We start from the raw sequence: 8,561 nt of genomic DNA, 5'->3' as shown, positions 1-8,561 counted from the left end.
GGTGCCGCAACCGCATCATGGTGGACGTCTCCGGTTCATCCCAGGACGGATCCATCAGATCTGACGTCCACCAACACCGTTTGGGTTACGGGCTCCGACGAGGAAGAGTATGGCATGGAGACGACGCTGCCTTGAGTCCCGTGAACCGACGCGTGTCCCATGCCCTACTCTACCTTACCGGTGACCGAACCAACACTCTGGGGAGCGCAGCCGGCCGCCGGACATGACCACGGCAGAACCAAGCGAGCTCCGGTTAGATTAGGTTTCATGTTGCGTGTAATAATATGAATTTGAGGTTTTCTAATTTGAGATGTCCGGTTGTAGAATCAAATATTTGAGACGTGAACGGTCAGTGTTCGCGGACGCACCGGCGCGTCCACGGGCGTTTAAGGGATCGGATTTGGTCATCGCAACTGTAGATGCTCTAACGAATTAATCTTGAAACGAAGGCCCTAAATTATGATGGAATTAACACTTCTACTTCGGTACACGTGGCAGAAACCTTTTCTTCTAGATTCCATTTTAAACTTTCTGTTTCATTTGTACTTCCTCCGTTCGGAATTACTTGTCTCGAAAATGGATGTATCTAGAATGGAGGGAGTAGCTTTTAGTGAAAGGAAGCATAGAAGTTGTGTGAGTGCGTACGAATACACAAACGGAAGGCTATTCTTCCTTTCTCAGTGCAGAGCTAGAGCACGCCCATGTCCCGCATCTCCAATTCTCCATCCGCCGCCGCTCATCCTCCTCCCCCTAGCCAGTGTCCGGCCTCCGCCTCCTCCTCCACCTAGCCAATCTCCGGCTTCCCCTGCCGCCGCCGCCGCCGCCGCCACTCCTCGTCCACCTAGCCAATGTCCGGCCTCCGCCTCCGCCACTCCTCATCCTCCACCTCGCCGATGCCCCGCCTCCGTCGCTTCCCCACCGTGCCGATGCTCCACCTCCTCCGCCGCAGCTCCTCCTCCACCTCCACCTCGCCGCCCTCACGCCCCTGGTCTCCCCACGAAGCCTTTGCCGCGGCCACAGAGCGCGTCCGCGCCGGGACGCTAACCCCGGAAGAAGCACACAACCTGTTCGACGAATTGCTGCGGCAGGCCACCCCGGTCCCCAGCCGCTCCCTGGACGGCTTCCTTGCCGCCCTCGCCCGTGCGCCCGCCTCCGCAGCCTGCCGCAGAGATGGCCCTGCCCTCGCCCTTGCCCTCTTCAACCGCGTATGCCGAGAAGAAGCCGGCCCGCAGGTGGCACCTTTCACAGTCCACACCTACGGCATCCTCATGGGCTGCTTTTGCGGTGCGCGTCGCCCGGACCTAGGGCTTGCCTTATTTGGCCACTTCCTCAGGACAGGCCTCAAGACAAACAAGATTGTGGCCACCACCTTCCTCGAGTGCCTCTGCTGCGCCAAACGTACAGATGAGGCTGTCAACGTGCTGCTTCATAGGATGCCCGAGCTTGGCTGTGTGCCTGATGCCTTCTCATACTCCATAGTTTTGAAGAGCTTATGTGAAAATAGCATGAGTCAGCGGGCACTCGACCTGCTCCAGATGGTGGCTAAAGGGGGAGATGCCTGCTCTCTCAATGTGGTGGCATATAACACGGTCATCCATGGCTTCTTCAAGGAGGGCGAAACAGGCAAGGCATGCAATCTATTCCATGAAATGATCCATCAAGGGGTTGTGCCCGATGTCGTGACATTTAACTCGATTATTCATGCCTTGTGCAAGGCCAGAGCAATGGACAAGGCAGAGATTGTCCTTCGGCAGATGGTTGATAATGGTGCTCAACCCAATGAAGTGACATATAATTGCATGATCCATGGATATTCGAAATCAGGGCAGTTAAGAGAGGCTACAAAATGCTCCGAAAAATGACAACCCGGGGTCTTATACCAGATATTGTTACTTGCAGCTCGTTAATGACTTCCCTTTGCAAGCATGGAAGAAGCAAAGAAGCGTTAGACATTTTTTGTTCCATGACTGCCAAAGGCCTCAAACCTAATATCATCGCATACTCTATTCTGCTTCATGGATATGCCACTGAAGGATGCTTTGTTGATATGATTAATCTCTTTAATTCAATGGAAGACAATGGTATTGCAGCCAACTGTTATGTTTTCAACATATTAATTGATGCATATGCTAAACATGGAATGATGGATGAAGCTATGCTCATATTTACCGAAATGCGGGAAAAAGGAGTGAGTCCTGATGTAGTCACCTATTCCACTGTAATAACCGCATTTTGCAGATTGCGTAGGCTGGCCGATGCTATGGACAAGTTCAATGAGATGACTGATATGGGTGTTCAGCCGGACACAACTGTTTATCACTCCTTAATTCAGGGCTTTTGTATGCATGGTGATTTGGTTAAAGCTAAGGGGCTGGTTTCTGAAATGACGAACAAAGGTATTCCTTGTCCTGACATTGCGTTCTTCAGTTCAATAATAAACACTCTATGCAAAGAAGGAAGGGTTATGGATGCACAAGATATCTTTGAAATGGTTATAAGCATAGATGGGAGACCTGATGTCATTACATTCAGTTCACTGATTGACGGATATGGCTTAGTCGGCCAGATGGGTAAAGCACTCGGAGTGCTTGATGCCATGGTATCAGCTGGCATTGAGCCTGATGTTGTTACGTATAGTTCACTTCTTGATGGCTATTGTAGAAATGGAAGGATCAATGATGCTTTGATTCTATTTAGAGAAATGCCGCATAAGAGAATTAAACCTAACACTGTTACATATGGCATCATACTGGATGGGTTGTTTCGTGCTGGAAGAACTGTTGATGCAAGGAAAATGTTCCATGAGATGATCGAAAGGGGTATAACAGTGAGCATTTCCATATACAATATAATACTTGGAGGTCTTTGTAGAAATAATTGTGCAGATGAAGCGATCGCACTGTTCCAGAAATTAGGAGCAATGAATGTAAAGTTCAACATTATAACACTCAATACCATGATTAATGCAATGTTCAAGGTTCGGAGAAGAGAAGAAGCTAACGATTTGTTTGCTGCAATATCAGCCAGTGGGTTGGTGCCTAATGCTTCTACTTACGGCATAATGATAAAAAATATTCTAAAAGAAGGATCAGTGGAAGAAGTTGACAGTATGTTTTCATCAATGGAGAAGAGTGGTATAATTCCCAACTCCTGTCTTATAAATATTATCATCAGAATGTTGTTGGAAAAAGGTGAGATTGCCAAGGCCGGAAATTATTTATCTAAAGTTGATGGGAAGGTCATCTCACTTGAAGCTTCAACTACTTTGTTGCTGTCTCTCTTTTCAAGGAAAGGGAAATATCGGGAAAGCATTGAATTGCTTCCTGCAAACTATCAATTTTTCGATGGATTTGGTTGACTAGTTGACGCATTGCATATGCTGCTAACTCAGCAAAGTTGAACTTTTTGCTTTCAATAAGTCCCCCCTGTTAACGAGTCTGTCCTGCTCTTGTACACATGCGCTGTGCATTCCTTCTCCATTTCTGGCGTCCTCGGTTCTCTCTTCTCTGTCGCTACTGCCCTGCCAGAGTAAAGGGTTCAAGAATCCAAGCTGTGAGCCTGTGACCTTTACCTGCTCTGCTCGTTTGTTTGTCCTCTGGTGCTCAATGTTTCATTGCTGATCAAATCTCACTCTGAGTGGAACGAGACACCTCTGCCAGCCTCACATCGTTGCGGTGTGCTTACGCCTCTCCACTTCAGTACACACATATACACAATGAGGACTACCTGGAGTGTCTCCTCCTAATTCAGATCTGAACTTCTTACCCCGCACAATCCGAAAATAGTAGAAGGTGGTTGCCCCCTTCCCATGCTCTTGCTCTTGGATGAACAACACTGCTTAGATGTAAACTTAGCTCTTAAGGAATTGAGGTGGATTAGAAGGCACCATTTAAATAACTAGAACTGGAAATGTGGAGCTCTTGAAGTAGCTGCAAGTGGTTGTCCCTTTGGTAAGTGGAGATGGCTTCATGCTGTATGTTATCGAAACTTCGGTTACATAGAGAACTTTGTTCAGTAGCATAGCTAGCTAAGCATTCAGCCAAATCACTCTTTGTATCTAGCTTGCACAAGTTTGGATTTTGCCAATCTTGTAGCAGATTTTTTTATGTAAACTTCTGCACATCATTTAACTTTGCTCATGATTATCCAAGAAATGTTTCTCTATGTGCTGTTATTTGACGTTAGTGTAGGTCGTGTTTAGTTGTAAGCTTCATTGAAACAGGAGTAGTTCTACCATGTTTGCATACGAAGAAACAGGATAGCAGACATGCTTCTATTGTCGCTAACTTTTTCTACTTAGCAATTCATTGTACTAATGCTTTGTTTGCTACAATTTCAGAGGCGTAATAGTAATTTGAATTGTCGTATGTGATGAGATAGCTAGCACATACTATGTCGCTCGATCCATCTGTTCGTCCTACCGATCCATTGAGCCGGATTACCTCAGTGATAATCTCAACAATTGGTAGCAGGTTAGTGCACTTGTCAGCATACATGCAACTGTTTCCCCATTTGATGGATCAAGCAGCACACACGCATGCTGTAGGATGTCACTTGACCATGCTTCTTGATCTGAATCCGAAGAACACTATATGCCACGTCCATTTTAGAGCATAAACTTCTGTACCCAGTGACTTGGAAGTTTGACGGTATGATTAGTTAGTTCGTGAAACACCAGGGACTTATTTTGATCTTAAATTTTTGTGCTGATGGTGTATTCCTTCTTTCAGAACTGTTCCCACGCACGGATGGAGAAGAACTCAGTGCAAGTAGAACTCACCATCAGAAAAGGAAATCCCACAGATTTTTTGCTTTGAGTAGTGATCAACAAATACTTTCGACACCTTAATATGACTCATTGCTTTGAGTAGAAAATTGTCAGGTTGTCAAGTTGGAATCAGTTTAAGCACCATAGGAGTTTGTTCCACAAAAGAATTCTTGTTTGAACAAGTACCTGTACTTGCACTGTCACGCCAATAATCTGCCGCTCTTTAGTTAAATGAAATTTGATTTTATTGTTTCAAACAATAATGTACTCCGCTAAGTTCTGTCACAATTTTTGTGTCATTGTCATTTTGGGATCATCTATTTTCCAGCAGGTGGTTTTAACCGTGACATTTATCTCCTTGGACATTTCTCCATAACGTGCAAGTAGAACCTTGATTATACACGAGCCTCCAATGATTGAACGCTAGCCGCATTCTGTCCGCCAGCAAATTTAAATTCAAATCTACACTGATCTATACAATGCGCTGAATCACACCCGTGCCGAATCGCATCACTGATCACAACCAAAAGGAGGCAAATATGCTTAGTTTTTGTATGCCTGATTTCAAAAGAACATCAGTCTGGCAGTCCGTGCATTTTTGCCTTGCTGGACCGGCCATCCCAGCAAGATGCTTCCCGATCAAGGAGGTGCCGTCGCCGCCGGGTAGGCAGCCTCCGCGTCCGCGTCCACCTCCGCCTTCACCACGTCCTCATCTTCCGCCGCCGCCAACTCATCTTTCTGCTGCTCCAGCATCGGGTAGCCGACGGATTGCACGATTATTCTAGCGTCGGCATCCAAAGAGTTAATATTCAAGGTCAACATCTTGGTGTCCTCCACATTGGCAGCGATCTTCACTCTCTTTTCCTCGAGCGCGGCCTTCTTCTCCTCGAGCGTCACTTTCCTCTCTTCGATCATGGTCCTCCTCTCTTCGAGCTTCATCTTCTTCCCCGTCGCCTTCATCAAATGCTTGAACCTCTCCGCCTTCCGCTCCTCCTTGATGTTAGAGCGCCTCGCGCATGCCTCTTCCTTCTTCGCCAAGATCTCCTCAAACCTTTCCGTCAGCTTGGCCGTCACACCTTCTCGCTTCGCCCTCTCCTCCTCACACTTCTTGCCCCGCAGATTTCTTCTAACCTTCTTTGGCAGTTCTTGGGCTGGGTCGGTAGGGTCACCGGTTTCTTCCTCGTTGGCTTGGGCGACGGTCTTGGCAATGAAAAGGTTCCACTTCGGCTGCCCATTCAACTTCAACCAACAATGCATGACAGTGAAGGACTTCTTCTCCAACTTCTTGTACACCACACAAGCACGAGTAGGCTACAAAAGTGAAACAATGCATATACGTCTATTGAGCAACAAAACAATACATGTCCAGCTAGTGATCAACAAAACTAAAGCATATCCGGCTACTGAGCAACAAAACTAAAGCATGTACGACTAGTGATCAACAAAACTAAAGCATATCCGGCTAGTGAACAAGAAAACTAAAGCATGTCCGGCTAGTGAACAAGAAAACTAAAGCATGTCCGGCTAGTGATCAACAAAACTAAAGCATATCCGGCTAGTTATCAACAAAACTAAAACATATCCGGCTGCTGATCAACTTTAAAGCATATCCGGCTAGTGAGCAAGAAAACTAAAGCATGTCCGGCTAGTGATCAACCGAACTAAAGCATATCCGGCTAGTTATCAACAAAACTAAAGCATATCCGGCTAGTGATCAACTTACTTACTCGGTCATTTGTGCACCGCTAGGCCACTGTGCGATGAGATGCTTCAACTTCCCGCAATACTTGGAGACGGCCTCTTGGATGGTGTACCATCGATGGTTGAGGGACTTCCACTCACGGTTGCGGATCAACGTGTCGGAGTAGGGCGCGAAATGCTTGTGCTCATGGAACCATATGTGAATGTTACTTCAAAAGGTTGTGCCCTTTTGCTCCGTGCCATGGACAGGATCGAGGCTAGTGGCCAACCATGCGTCGCACAGCAGCTCGTCCTCCCACATGTTGAAGCTTTCTCCTCTACCCTTCTTCCTCGGATCGCCGGTTGTATCATCTGGATCATCGTCGTCACCGTCCTCCTCCCCCTCCTGCCTCCTCCGGATACTTCTCTCCGACGGCCCAATGCTGTTGTTGCTGTGTGCCATCACCGGTCTGGGTGTAGGATTGTTGTGTGGCCGTCTAGGTGTAGGACTGCTGCTGGTGGTAGTTGTCGAACTGGGTGGGATCCAAGTCTTCCACCTGCCCGTCCTCATAGCCCCCTCCTCCTCCCTCGCCTCCGTCGTGGATGATATCGAGCATCTCCCTGTACGCGTTGGACACCGGCTCCCCCGCTCTCGGCATTGCAGCAAACAGCGTGCGAGCACCCATTTGCTCTCCGCCCGCCGTCCTCGCCCGGACGAGCGACGACGAAGAACACTCGGAGAAGAGCGGCGCCGAGTTAACATCGACGATGTAAGGAACCATACCGGCGGGGTTTGTGAGCTACTTGGCGGCGTAGCACTACTAGGGAAAAGCTTAGCAGTAGTGTTGGTTTTTGGCCTAGCAGTAGCGCGGGGTGCCGCGCTATTGTTAACGCACTACAGCTAAAGGTTAGCAGTAGCGTTGGTCTACACGCGCTACTGCTATACGTACTTAGTAGTAGCGCGTTTTTATAATGCGCTACTGGTAAGTACTAGCAGCGCCTCTGCGCCCGCGCTACTACTATTATTGCGTATTCTATTTCTTTTTCGTTTTATGTCGTATTCATACACCATTATACTCCCTCCGTTTCTAAATATAGGGTGTATAGTTTTTGGCATGGAAATTAAAGAACGCGTGTGGAGGGAATATTTCACAAGTTTTGGGCGAGATTACACCTGACTAATTGACATGAGAAAATAGAGGAGCTTGCCTAATATTAAAAAATGTAATCAAATCCCTAAAAAATATCCAAACGAGTTGTGCAATGCAATACACCTTATATTTCGGGTTTTTTCTCAAAAATCTATACACCTTATATCAAGGAACGGAGGGAGTACAAGTTTTCATACAGTACCAATTTAGATATTGTTTTTACATCATAATGAGTTATTACATCACTGGTTGAAAGAACCGTGGACTAGTTTCAAGTGGATGGATCCATCCACTTGAAACTAATCCGCGGTTCTTTCACCCAATGATATAATAAATCATCATCATCATCATCATATCATTAACAACTTATCATCATAATACATCATTGTCATATAACAGCTCCTCATGATCATCATTTTCATTAGTGAGACATCATATAGCAAGTTGGTCACTAGTCATAATCACAACTCCTCCTCATCATCATCAACTCTAACACATTGTAGCACATAATAACACATTGTACCTAGGACCTACTCCTTTCTCATAGGACCTACTACCCTCTCTTAGGTAAAATAGCATAAAACAAGATAGGACATCTCCATTATGAAGAACGGAGATTATCCTGTCTCCGGTTCTTGCGCTTCGCACAATGTTGCTTCCAAGTAGCTCCCTACGATTGACCATACATTTCTTCCAATCTTTGATTGTCATGTCTTCATCGGTTTTAGAAATCCGGTATGAACAACAGTGATGCGTAGGATGACCTGGCCGTAAGTTCATAACATCAAGGCGACCTTTCGGAAACATCAGATGAGGCACACAATCCTTCGGGATTTTCTATTGAAAAACATAGTAATAACTTCGTAGTTAGCAATGTAGTTGAGTTTTAGAAGAATTTATGCAAAAGATGCACGGATGTCGTAATAGTAAAAAAGCATACCATGACATCTCCATGAATGTTA

General features: G+C 46.3%; 1 pseudogene; it reads left to right on the top strand.

The window, feature by feature from the left end:
- Positions 1 to 651: 651 nt before the first annotated feature.
- LOC109739547 (uncharacterized) lies at positions 652 to 5,056 on the top strand (annotated as a pseudogene).
- Positions 5,057 to 8,561: the final 3,505 nt, after the last annotated feature.

Source organism: Aegilops tauschii, chromosome 1 (genome assembly GCF_002575655.3).
Source record: "Aegilops tauschii subsp. strangulata cultivar AL8/78 chromosome 1, Aet v6.0, whole genome shotgun sequence".
Taxonomy (NCBI): domain Eukaryota; kingdom Viridiplantae; phylum Streptophyta; class Magnoliopsida; order Poales; family Poaceae; genus Aegilops; species Aegilops tauschii.
This window is presented reverse-complemented; position numbering and strand designations above follow the sequence as displayed.